Genomic DNA, 14,472 nt, shown 5'->3' with positions numbered 1-14,472 from the left:
TGACATTGATGTTTCTTCTATACACAAAATTCAAGAACAAAGGCTAGATTTAAAAATTATCAGAATCAAGAATGTAAAATCTATAACTTCATACTTCACCTACTTTCAAAAAGAATTTTGGGTAACTTAAAACATTAAAAAGTTTAAATAAAGAGTTTAAAGGTTTAAAACCACTAACGTGGAGATAAATCACTGAATGGAGACACCTGGGATCTGTAGGAAATTTTATTTGCATTTCCATTCCAAAGACCCACATCACCCAATAACTTTCCAGGCCTCTGATGAACTCCATTCTCTTTCCTAAATCCCTAGTCACTATTCCATTCCTTGCTCTACATACTTGCCCTTGGGGCTCTTATCGTACCGGGACGTGGTCTCGAGATGAGCACTGCTACCTCTGAGTCAGTCCTTACAGCCCAGCCTGGACATTTCCCAAGCTGCTCCGACCCAGCTCATCAAAGTCCAAATTCATCCTGGCCCCTCCCTACTTTCATTTCCTTCTTAGATGTCACCAAATATCCACCCAGTTGCCTAGGACAATCTGAATCATACTGGTATTATCTTACATCTAAATTGATCACCAGGTTTTACCTAACACTGTAAGTAAATCTACATCTGTCTCCCCTGCCCTACAGCTGGGGTTCACCTTTCCTGGGATAGCATAAAAGCCTCCTGATTGGCCTCCAGAGCTCCAGGCCTCCCCTACATCCTCCATTCTTGGCACTACTCCTCAGGGACCCCCTGCCCCCCCACCCCGAAAAAAAAAACAACAACAAAGAGGCAAGCAAACACAAACCAACAGGTCACCTCCAAAAGTTCCTCATGGCTACCAGAGTAACATAACCTCCTTAACGTAGCATATGATACCTTTTGTGATTGTCCCAGTTAAAATGTCAAGTCTGAGTAAAGAATGAGCTATTTAACCTAAGCACATTTTAAAGAAAATTCTGATGTCTATAAGTATAATGAAAATAATTGCATTCGTGTTGTTAAAAATATTTCTAACATTTATGAATTGTGTCTTTCAGACATATGACTCTGAACACAGTCTCACTTCTGGCAGTACGAGGTCACCATCACAGGTCCTGCGCTGTGGTGTAACAGGGGGAGCCCCTTGGGCTTCCAGGGTGTGCCAGGCTACTTAGCTCTTCACTGCAGGCCCAGATTATAGTTGGCAAAACTACAGCTCTCACCATTTCAGCCTGTCAAAGTCTGCCCACACCCCACCACGTCTATTCTTCTGTCTGTTGTACTCCACAGCTGGATGACTGTGCTAACCCAGTCGCCCTTTTACCAGAATTCTAGACCACGGGCTCCAATCTGAGGACTGGAGTCAACCCTCTGCCTTTGAATTAAAGAGCAGGAATGTTCTAGTCACTCATCTTCCCTTCTGCTTCTGTGCATCACTGTTCTCTTGGGTGTTGAGCTGATTGACTTTTCAGCTTGCATGGGGGTGGTCTGTTATCCTTAGAGGTTTAGGGGACTGATGTGGGAATTTTTCTGCGGGTTATAAGGCAGCAAGAAGGGGCTCCAGCAACTCCAATCCCTGCAGTTTCTCTGTTAATGCAGGTGTCACTCTGAAGAATTTCTCAAATAAATGAGGGTCACTTTCCCAGTGACCCAAGAGGTCACAGGCTAAGACAGTGGCCTCTGCAGCTGGAGCACAGCTCAACTGTCAGATCCAGTATCGACAGTTTGCCCTGTCCTGGATTCATAAGAATTGCTTTTTATCATAAAGGCTACAGAATGGATACATATTAGGGATTATATAAAATATCAAAATATTTCTCATAAAAACTAAGAAGAGAGAAGACTAACTTAGAATAGGCAGAAATACCTAAGAGTAGCCAAGGAGGAAGCATTTCGTTCAACATGTTTGTCATCATGGATATCAACTCTTTTCCCAAGGAGGATCTTGTTTTTAGAAAGAGGATCTTTGACAGTAGTCACACAGTTCATGAGCACTGATGTATGCACGTGTGTCCAGTGCCCTCTGAGCTGTCCCCTGAAAGGTCTGTATAATTCTCCAGCTCCACATATTGTGCTCTGAATGTAACACATACTAAGTAAGTTTCTCTTAACTATTTCTTGAAATAGACAAGTGTTTTAAGTTATACCTGATAAAATAAACCATTTAATGTGAAATATCTTGCTAGTGTCACATGGGGTAACAGAAGCATATGATATTTGCCTAGAAAATTGAGTATACATAAGGATTACTGGAAAAGGCTAGAACCATTTAAGAAATTGTATCATTTGCATGCACCATAAATTCTGGGTTAGGCTGAATCAGAAGGCATCACCTACTTACTGAGTCACACACACACACACACACACACACACACACACACACACACCCCTCTATATTTTCCCAGTTATAGTCTTCCCCAAACCAGATCGTTCTATGAGACTTAACAACGAATGATGAAGAAACATTTTGAAAGTGAGGCCTCAAAGGACTACGGAGCCCTCCTCCATTCCAATGTCCTCATCCCAAGTGACAGAGCTGTGACTCCACCCCTTCAGGCTACACCCCATGGAACTAATTTAAACTCATGTCTCATCCCATCACAGATCCAGAATCCTGGTTCCCCCGTTCCACTCAGGTGTCAAGTCCTGCTGATCTTCCTATAAAATCACTCTCTCTTCATTCCACCAACTGACACAGCAGTTTCTTTAACTTCAGACCCAGTTCACTGAATCAGCTTTCTAGCTGACTATCCTGATTCCCATCCCTTGTACCTATACACCACTTTCCATCTGTCTTCCCTGAAGACTACTTTTGTGGAACCATTTCCTTGACTTAGTACCTCAAGCTTTTTCATTGCTGCAAGTTCAATCTCAACACAATACTGTAGTGCCCTGCACAATCTGGCCATGTCTTATTTCCCAAACTTCCCCAATGTGTACCTTTGGCTGTTCAATTTCACCCTTCTCTGTCCATTGCAGACAATTGTCCATGACCTGACTTTATGATTTGGTCAAGATCTTCCATGGCTCCAGATGTCCTGCCCTCTAATTTCCCTCTATCTGTCTCTCAAGGTCATGTCTAAGTCTTACTTACTGCCTGAAATTTGCTTTTTCATCTGGATCCTCTGAGAAGCAGTCATTAGATGGCATTACACATATGAGGATTTTACCCAGAGAAATACCTGTGGGTGATATGAGGAATGAGTTCAATAAGGCTGGGAGAGCCCAATGTGTGACTGTGAGGGAAGAAGGCAGATAGGAAGAAATATTTTATGCTGCTGTTTGCTTTGTCACTAGCTCAAAGTAACCCACAGATACCTTTGCATTAGGACAGATATTGCTCTGATTTCAGAGCACAGCAGCTGGGCCCTTGGTCAACGACACATTTGAAGCTGGAGTCTACTAAGTACATTGTCATGGCCACCACATCTAGATCAACATCTTGGGCACACCTAGATTTCTTCATTCTCTGAGTCCCTCCCGCACATAGAATTAGTACGTTAGCACAAGATGACACTCCCCCAGCCAGTATACTTCAGTTTGTTAGTTGCCCAGGTAATAGTTCTGGTTACAGTTCCTATTACTTTTGTTTCTTAGAAACTTCTGGTCGCTGTGATGCATAATGTAAGAACCAATAAAAGACAGCCAAGTACTCTACCTCTGTATCTCCCTGAGCCTTTGGAGCCTGATATTTTTATAAGGATCAATTCCCTGTCAGTGCCTGTCTGATGTAAAATAACCCTACCTCCAAATCCTGGGTGTCATTTCACATCTCTGTTTGCCATAGAAGTCGTGCCCTCTCAGATGGAGCAAGGACCTCTCCAGGTCCCAACAGGAAGGTGTGCCTTGAGATTTCTTGAGTTTCCTTAGAGGTCTGGAAAAAGGATCCCTGGCTCCCTACTAGAGCAGATCACATCAGACCCCAAAGAGAGGAGCAATCTATCTGTCTGTCTGCCTGCCTGATTTCAAGGGGAGCCCTGGAGCATCCCAGTTACTTTGTCAGTCCTGCTCAGCTCAAGAAGAAGGAGAAATTGATCACCTCTCATTAGTCAAGACCATCCTTGAGGGAAGGGGGTTGGAATGTTTAACATCTGAGTACCTATTGAATGAATACGTGAGTAAGTGGTCCAGACAGTGAAAGCAATAGGCTGCTCTGCCTGTGCACCAAGACTGGGAAACACCGGCTGACTGGGCCCTCAGCTGTGGTTCTGTGGTGATCAACATATGGCATAACAGAAGCCTTGCACCCTCCTTAGCTAAGTTTTACCTCAGCCCCACCAGGGACATGGCCAGGCGGCATATGAATGGTCTCACTCTAAGGGGTGCCCACCCTTTGTCTGTTGCACCACCATTCAAGGGTATAGTACACACATGTTGATTAATGGGAATTAATTAGTCCAAATCCATGGTCCTTGATGGAGTTAAAATGAAATTAAACTGCTTCTCCCTGCATATGAAAAAAAAAGAGATCTATTATTCCTGAAGATTCCACCTTGGCACACTTGGCCAACTGCAGTTGCTGCCAACACCTATAGCTTTGCTCTTCCCCTCCTGACATCTACGTCCCATCAATTGAACTGGTTCCAGCTAGGCATTTCCTGCATTCAGTCACAGAGGCCTTCCCTCTGGAGCTTTCTGCTTACATGCTTATCCCAGTCAGACAGCATCATCCAAGGCCCATCTCATATGACTGTCTGCAATTCCTTGTGAGTCTACTCAACACAGAAATGTCCACATTTGACTGAGAAAAAATTGGAATATCAGTCCTAACAAATAGGTTGCCACAACCTTTCCCAAAGGTTTCTCCACCTAGAATAACCCAGTCAAGCATTTCTCAAAGACATCAAAGAAGAGGGCAAAAAGCCCAACAATATGAAAAACTTATCAGATGACAATCCTTTCATTGGTCTGATAGGGCTCAGACTAATCCAGACAGGGTTCCTTTCTTCATCTGGGATACCAGGAGCCCATAGAACCATCACTGAGTCTACTAGGACTTGTGCCTCTTGCCCTTTCTGCCAGGCACAAACTTGCAGCCTAGGAGCACTTCTCACTTCTGGGAAGAAACTTCCTCTTCAGGTTAGAAATGACCACTCCTTGTCACCAAGCCAGTCAGCCTCCCTCTTGTTTAACCTTGCACTTCCAGTACTGACTGTTCCCTGAGACAAAGATGAGACAAATAACCCAACCTTGAAATTCTAGAAACTCTCCTCCCAGAGGTATGGGCCAAAGGATTGCCTCTGAGGCTGGTCGTCAACCATGCTCCCATATCCTATGTCATGAGAAGCACAAACAGACATCCAGCCACACGTTAGCCACCTAAAGCAGGTTTGGGATCCTGTTAGACTGTTAATCTGCAGTTCCCAGCCCATATACCCTTTTTGGACTGTTATCTCCAGATGCCACCTGGTTTGCATGTCTAGATTTAAAAGAAGTCTTCCTCTGCTTGCAAGTTTTCCCATAAGCCTCTTCAACTGGGAAGACAAGACACAACTCATTTGGACTCAATTACCACAAGAAGTTAAGAACTCTCCCACTATTTTGGGGGATGCTCTGACTCAAGACAGCCTGTTTCTCTGTCCATCTGGGCCAACCCCCACTTACACCTCTTCTGCCTTTAAAGAAACTCAGTGAAAAATATTGTGCTGTTCAAGATCTCTGAATTATCAGTGCCACCTTGGTCTTCTGCCATCCACAGCCTGCTGGTACACTTGTCTCAACCTAAAGAATGACTTCTTCTGCCTTTGGTTGCCTCCTGCCAGCAAGCCCCTCTTTACCTTTAAATGGAAAGACCCTAGTTCTGGACTCAAAAATAAACTGATCTGGACTCATTTCCCAGAAGTTCAAAAACTTGTTTACTCTCTTTGAAGAAGCCCTTACAGCTGACCTTGCTAGTTTCCTACCATGAAACATCACTGCATTTCTGATGAATGACACCCAAGCTGCCTGCTGGAAAGGAACAAAAGCTCTGCTGCAATATCTAGATGAAACTGGTTACAAGAAAGAAACTCCACAAATTTCTTGGATCTGCTGGCTTCTATAGAATATGGATCCTTAAATTCACAAAAGCAATGATGCTTACTCAGACTGTCAGCCCCTGGAAGCACCCAGGGGCCTACCTGTGCAAATATTTGGACCCAGTCTCTAAGGGCTACCTCTCCTGTTTGCCTTCATGCTCTAACAGTCAGTGTCTTTCTGAGCAAGAAAACTGACAGTCTCACCTTAGGCCAAGGCCTAACTGTCCAGGTCCCACTTGTACTGAGCCTAAAAGTAGACACCCTGACAGATGCTAAGTGCACCCTGTTTACAGATGGAAGTAGCTCTGTTAGGGGTGGAATCAAACAGGCTAGATATTCTATCGTCACCTTGGACAAAGTTATTTTGGCCAAAGCTCTGCTGCTACTGCTATTGCTTCCTGCTGCTGTTTGGAAACCTGCCACCAACACCACCAAAACTGTGCTCCTCAGCCCTCTTTGGGGATTCAGTTGACTGAAACATCAACCCCAGCTAGAAAAACTTTACATGTTACTCCTGGAAGACTCATCTTAATCAGAGCCTGACATGCCCCCACTGTATGTTCTGCAAGCTCAAGCCACAGTGCTGACACCCATACCCCTGCAGCCAGCTCAGGCTTTAGCATCTGTGTCACTAGGCTAGTGTCACTGGTCCTGCCCTTCCCCCATGTAAAGATATACAGATAGATTTAGTCCTCATCTACCCCTACTTGGGCTGGCCTGAGGCATCTCCTACCTGGGCTCAGAGGATAATAAAACCTACCCACTGTAGGGTCCTGCAGTGAAAAATCATCGCTAGATATGGCCTTCTCTTGATCACTGGCAGTGACAACAGGTCTGCATTTGTGGCAAAGATAATAAAATAAAAACTATATGCAGCATACAGATCACAAGCTCTAAAAACCTGAGAAAATAAAACATAACCCTACAGAATCAGCTTGTAACTAGCTCCACAAAGTTTAGCTAAAAGATCAGCTATACCTGTAGGCACTCGTGCACACACACACATGTTAACTACCTCTACAAGTTTCAAACATTCAGCTTTAGATCTACCATTCCAGAGTTTTGGAGAATTTACCTGGACTAGATAGCTTCTCCAAGACTCTGAAGAGACAATGCACTCAAAGCCCTGCTCTGGTCACTCCAGATGCTGACCAGTCCATGCATGGCTGAAAGCCGAGGACCCCATTCACAGGACTGCTCCATACATCAATACATTACGCCCCTTGACATCTGTGCCATTTCATGCTTCTTACCTCAGCCCTTGCTTTGCCTTAGCTCTATGGATGATTGCCCCAAAAGAATAGAAAACAACCAGTAAGGCCCTTAGGGAGAAACCCTATAGTAATAAAACAAACCACAAATTCCTGGTGAGAATTTTCTGTCTTGGGTATTTTGGCTAGGACCCATCCTCGCATCACTGACAGCCCCAATATTACTGCTTCTAGTTGGATTTTGTCTCAGAAGATCATATGTAACATGCCCAGCAAAGATTTGCTGAGGAAATTAAAAGCGAGAGGAAATGCAGCAGCAGATCCCTCCCCCAGCCAGTATACCTCAGTTTGTTAGGTGCCCAGGTAAAACTGGTTATAGTCCCTGTTACTTCTGTTTCTTAGAAACAGCTGGTCACTGTGATGCATAATGTAAAAACCAGTTCAGAGACAGCCACATTCTGCACCTCTCTGAGCCTTTGTAGCCTGACATTTTTATAAGGATTGATTTCCTGTCAGTGCCAGTCCAATGTAAAATAAATCCGCCTCCAAGCCCTGGGTGTCCTTTTGGTGTTTCTGTTTGCCATAGCAATACCACTTCTGAATCTTAATTACTTTTATCTCAAATGTTTGAATCAGGTACCATCTGGTCTCTTCAAACTCAGGTACCATGTCCTTTACCACCCAGGAATATCAAAAATAGGAGTTCTCTGGATAATCGTGGTTCCACTTAAGGCAACTTTACAATGTATGGCCAGGTGTCATGGCACATGCCTGTAATCCCAGCACTTGGGAGGCTGAGGCAGGATGATTGCTGTGAGTTTAAGGCCAGCCTGGGCTACAAAGTGAGTTCAAGGCCAGCCTGAACTGCATAGTGAAACCTTGTCTCAGAAGAAAAAAGAAAGAAGGAAAGAAAATAATATGTATCCAGTAGAAACTGTACTTTAAAGTTTGAATTTGAATTTTTTCCTGGGTCAGTGATAAGCACTCTGATCCTCACTAATAATGCTGGGCAGCAGCAGTGACTACAGCTCTCTGCCACCCCCATGATCATCAGGAGTAACAGCCAGCATGCTGGTGCTCTGTTGCCACTGTTATTTGGATGCTGTGTTTTCACACTGCCATTCTAGTTTTCACTTTCAGCATAGTATTCAAAAATTACATGTGACAGTAAACCCTTTATAGGCTTGGTGTTAGATGACTTTGCCCAACTGCAGGTGGATGCAAGCATCCTGGGCATGTTGAGTTAGGGTAGGTTACACTATGATGTTCACAAGGTTAAGTGCATTATATTCATGGTCCACAGAAATGTTCACCTCAGAATGGTTTTATCAAGATGTAATTATATCGTGAGGCATTTGTTGCAGATGCAGGTGTTCACTGAACTTAAATTCAGAGTCAAGCATTCATTCACTATGAGAAAGCAGTGATTAATAGAGATTAGAAAGCACGATTCTACCATATTTAGTGAAAGATTTGCTTGCAGATCAATAGCAGCAAGAGGAGAGATAATATTAAAAATAGCCCTGAGAAAAATTCAAAAATAAGGAAATTTCATTGTACAAATTATGAATCAACTAGAAATAAAAGGGGAGAGGGAGGGCCAGGAATACAGCTCAATGGCACAGTGCCTGCCTAGCAAGTGCAAGGCCCTGAGTTTGATTCCCAGTGTCAAAAAAGGAGCAGGGAGATACCCAGTGAAAGAATTCTTGATCCATTATGATGCATACAAATATAAAAAATAATCCAGCCATAATTCTATTACTAAAGAAGGCTCTCACACTGCTGAAATTAACCAGCTGTACTTTACTGGATAGAGGGAGCCACAAAAAATAATTCTATGACAATTTCAAAAATGGCAACCAGGCTGGCCAGAGGGAAAGAATCTAACTTCTAAATTTTTTAAAGAAAAAAAATCATATTTTAAAAGAATTATTTTGAATGAGCTAGTTATAAGAACCTTGAAAATTTCTGGAAGAATAAGAACAGAATGATTCCTATTCTACACCAGGCCCACAGATTCCCATTATCCTTCTGTGCTTACGGCAACGATAAAGCACGTTCTATATATTTTGTGTGGATTTTACATGATCTTATTTCTCCCCTTGTGCAATTCCAACATGTTTGAGCAAAGGCAGTGGCTTGCAGGTTTTCTGAATATTTAAGAACAGGATTTTAGAACTTGAGATTTCACTCTGTCAAGATTGCTCAAGGTAAAACTTGTCAACTTCTCTTGACTATTGCTAAGAGTTAGTCATTCACTAATTACATTTAAATATAGATTGTTTTAACCCAACTATTCCTGAACTTTAAGCAATTTATGGAAAACAGTTGCATTAAGGTTGCCACATTGGATTAATATTTTAACATCAAGATTCACCCATTTTATAATTGTTTAATTAAATTTGCCATTGTTTGGAAAGGATTCATGACTAATGTTGCCTATGTCTTTATTTTATTTTAAGTTCTTCTGGTTATGATATCAGGATAAGGCTAATGTCATAAAACAACTTGGGGATTTTTTTCCTTTGTCCTTTTAGTATTGTAAAGTATTGGTGTTTCAATCCCTGACCTGAAGTTAGACTACAAAGCAACTGTAGTAAAATAAACATGGTACTGGAATAAAAACAGAGCCAAGGATCAGGGGAATAGATTAGAAGATACAACCACAACTACAAACACACTCAACCACCTTATCTTTGATAAAGGGGCCAAACATGCTCACTGGAAGAACGACAGTCTCTAATAAATGGTGTTGGAAAAACTGGCTCTCTATATGCTGAAAACTAAAACTAGACCCATGCTTATCACCATGTACTAAATTAAAATCTAAATGGATCAGAGATCAGAATATTAAAACAGAAACACCAAATTTATTGAAATACAAATTGAGTAAAAATCTTGAAGACATAGGGGTAGGTAGAGAATTCATGTACAGGAATCAAACTGCACGGGAAATACTTCCCAGAATTGATAACTGGGATCACATCTTATTAACAAGTTTCTGTATGTCAAAAGAAATCTCCAGCATAGTGAAAAGAAAACCCACAAACTGGGAAAAATCTTAGTGAATTGTCCCTCAGACAAAGGACTTCTGTCTAAAACATAAAAAGAATTTTAAAAAATCAGACCCCAAAATTCAAAGATCCAATCCAAAAATGGGCATCTGAGATGAATACACAATTCTCAGATGAAGAAATACAAATGGCAAATAAATACATGAAAAAATGTTCATCATCATTACTCATTAGAGAAATGCAAATTAAAAACCACACTGAGATTCCATCTCACTCCTGAAACAATGGCCAGGATCAAGAAAACTACCAACAATAAATGCGGGAGAGGCTTTGGGGAAAAGGAACTCTCCTGCACTGTTGGTAGGAGTGTAGACTGGGACTGGTGCAACCATTGTGGAGGTCAGTTTGGAGATTTCTCAAAAAGCTGGGATTGGAAGTCCCATTTGTTCCAGCTATTCCACTTCTAGGCATATTCCCAGAAGAACTAAAAACATCATACCACAGTAATATATGCGCACCCATGTTTATAGCAGCACAATTTGTAATAGCCAGATCTTGGGAACAACCTAAGTGTCCATCAACTGAGGAATGGATAGAAAAGTTGTGGTATTTTTATACAATGGAGTACTACTCAGCTATAAAGAATGATCACATTGAGATATTTATAAATAAATGGGTGCAGCTTGAGACCACACTCGTAAGCGAAATAAATCCAAGTCACATGTATAAGTACCGAATAGTTTCCCTAGTATGAGAAATGGTAAGAATACATAAAAGTATGTGGTAATCAGGATTCCCCATTATCTTGTTTTGAAGCCTTAAAAAAAATAAAGTATTGGTGTTGGGTTGGTTGGTGTTGGATTTCTTCTCCAACTTCATGGTATAATTCATCTTTATAAATTCAATTTCTTTGATGAAATAAGACCATTTGAATTTTTCATTTTTCTTTGTCACACTTCTTTGTTTTTTGTTTTGTTTTTTTGTTTGTTTGTTTGTTTTTTGCATTTTTACCAGTACAGGGGTCAAACTCACGACTGCCTGCTTGCAAGGCAGGCGCTTATGCTGCTGAGCTACATCCCCAGCCCCTTTGTCACACTTCTTAATAGTTATATTTTTAAAGTTATTTATGAATTTCACTAAAATGCTAACAATAATGGCATAGTGTCAATATTGTAATAGTGCCTTATTGTTCTAGGCTCTGTGGTGATAGTGTAACCTTTCATCCTTATCAGTAGTAGTTTTCATTTTCTCTCTCAGCCTTGCAGAGATTTATCAATCCTCTACATTTGTGCTTTATGGTTCCTTTGTTTTTTCAAACTTTCCTTCCTTTTTGCATACTTTGGGTTTAATTTATTCCAGCCCAGATTCTGAAGGTAGAAACATAGGTTATTTATTTTAAGCTTCTCTTCCTTTGTTTTCTAAATGATAAAGCCCTACCTTTCCTTAAAGCGTTATGTTAGCTGTATCAAGCACTTCCAAATCTAATATTTTCATTAAAACTTGAAATATTTTATAATTATCCTTGTGATTTCTTCTTTGCTTCATGGGTTATTCAGAAATGTATTATTTGATTTTCAAATACTTGGGTATTTTTAAATATATCTTATTCTTTTTTTTTTTTTTGGTCTTTTCCTTTTTATCGGTACCGGGGATCGAACTCACGACTGCCTGCTTGCAAGGCAGGTGCTTATGCCGCTGAGCTAAATCCCCAGCCCCTAAAGATACCTTATTCTTGATGGTTTCCAATTTAATCCCATTTTACTCAGAGAATAAATTCTATTAAGATTTCAACTGCTTGAATTTTGAGACATTTTATCATAAAATATATACTCTATCTTAATGAATATTCCATGAAAATGTTCCTGGAAAGTGTTCCTTGAAAAGACACTATATTCTTCCAGGAAGATAGCTGGAAAGTGGTGATGGTCTTTGTAAATGTTTATTGGTTTAGGTGGTTGATAGCATGATGTCTTCTGTGTCCTTATGTTTTCTTGTCTACTTGTTCCATGGCTTACTGAAGCCATTTAAAGTCTCCACTATTCTCACGGGTTTATCTATATTCCTCTGTAATTCTGGCACATTTTGTGTTTTGAAGATACATTTTTAGGCCTGTGCATACTTAGGATTGTTATACCATCCTGAAGAAATGTCACCATCCCTGCTACATGTCTGTTCTTGAAGTCTACTGAGTCCTACATTAAAGCAGCCACATTGGATGCCTTGTGCCATTTCATGACAAATCTTTTCCCTCCCCTTTCCTGTCTACTGGATTTGTATTTATACTAAAAGTGTGTGTGTTCTAGATAGAGTATACTTGGATATGTTTCCAACAGCTTGCTTTTTAGAGCGTTTAATCCATCTACACTAATGCAATCTTAAGTGGTTGGGTTGTAGTCTGCTATTTTATTACACATTTTCTGGCTTTGTTCCCCACTTCTTCCTGTCCTGCATTCTTTTGGGATAATACAATTTCTCTTAATACTCTATTTTAAATACCTCGATTCTATTTTTAGTGAATACTCTGGGCCTTACAACATGCAGCTATTTAGAATTAATATGGTACCATTTGACACGAAATGTGAGATTCTTGTAATAGTGAAGTCACATTTACCTTCTCTTTTGTGTCATTCTTATCACATCCATCTACATGAGTGGACCAAGCCCCGATATGAAGTTATCATTGTGCAGCAAAGAGTTGTTTCTCAAAGACATTCTATTCTTTTATCTTCGCACACGTTTATCTTTTGTGTTCATCCTTCCTTAATTCCTTTCTGAGAATCCACACTTCCATCTGGTGTTACTTGCTTTTAGGCTGCAGAACCAACCGTGTTTAAACTGGGCACGGTGATGTGTCTATATCCTCACACTCACAAGGCTGAGCAGGATGGTGGAAAGTTTGAACCCAGTGCAGGCAACTTAGTGAGGCCTTGTCTCAGAATAAAAATTTAAAAAGATGGGGAGAAAAAAAAAGGGTTGGGGATGTAGCTCAGTACAAAGGCCCTGAAATCCTTCACCTCCCCCAGAAAACAGCATTTCTTGTATAAATCTGTTCGTGTTGAATACCACAGGTTTTACTTTTTAATCTTCACTTTCAGTTTTGAAGCTTTGGCTTCAGCTGATTCTTTCAGTTTTTGCAAGTTTGGATCATCTTGAGGTCAGTCTCCATTAACTGCTAGTTTTCTTGATTATAGACCACAGTTGCCCATTTCTCCAGAGGTTTATAATTTTATGCATGTTCCACGTTGTGGGTGATATTTTATATTGCATGTGGGCTATGTCATCTTTTATTACAGGCTCTGGAGGGCCATCCTGGCAGCAGTCTTTTCCATCCTGTCAAGTGTAGTTTTATTCTTCATTAGCTTGTTTCTGTTTGGTTCTGAACTTAACCATGGGTACGCCCTTTGCTACAGAATATAGCCTTTCTCGTAAAGTGTGACCTTTCTGGGGTCTCCTCTGAGTCTCCAAGTCTTCCAAGTCTCCCTTGGGTCCTCAGGAAGGCACCCCCACTCCAGGTGTGGCAGAGCACCCACTTCTTAGAGCCCAGAATATCACAGCTGTGTCTCAGCTCTGTGGCTCATGCTGTTTGCCAGACCTGCAGAGTTTTGTCCTGCACGGAGCTGCCTGCCACCAGGGAACCAGAGCTCCCAGACTGCCCGTTGTTCCAGTTCTGTGCTCTGCAGTCCTCCGCACGCCACCTCCACCCCGTGCCCGAGATTCTGCCTGCTCATTTCAGGGAGACCACTGTTCCCGTGCCCAGCATCTCTTCCATAGCAGAGATGCCCTCCATATGCAGAGAGCCAAGACTTTGAGAGCCACTGCTCACACCCTGTTCTGCTGGTTGTTACTCAGTTTGCCCAGTTTTACAGCTGCCTTTGACACAATAGTCAGGCCTACATCAGTTACTCTGCATGGCCAGAACTAGAATCATGATTCCTCATCTTTAGAGTGTTTTATTTGGGGGAAAACAAAAGTCCCTGGGAGGAAGGACAACAATTTTTACTCACCAATGCAAAACTTTGTAGCATCAAAGATCACCAAAGCTGCTAGCTGTTTTGAAATATAAACCCAAATGTCTCGTGTTTGTGACCTTTATTAGTCACTAAGTTATCAAATGTTTCTCATTTAAACATGAGGCGTCTCCTGCATATTTTTTTCTACTGAAAAATTTGTGCAAACGTTTTCTTTTGAAAAAATTCAAAATACATATCTATGAGGGCATAATTTAATGAACCCCACATTTCCATCAACTTGCTTTAAGAG

This window comes from Cavia porcellus, unplaced genomic scaffold (assembly GCF_034190915.1).
Source record: "Cavia porcellus strain 051 isolate PalLab524CR breed Dunkin Hartley unplaced genomic scaffold, mCavPor4.1 scaffold_21, whole genome shotgun sequence".
In the NCBI taxonomy this organism is placed as follows: Eukaryota; Metazoa; Chordata; class Mammalia; order Rodentia; family Caviidae; genus Cavia; species Cavia porcellus.
The sequence above is the reverse complement of the archived record's forward strand: the minus strand, read 5'-3'. Positions refer to the sequence as shown.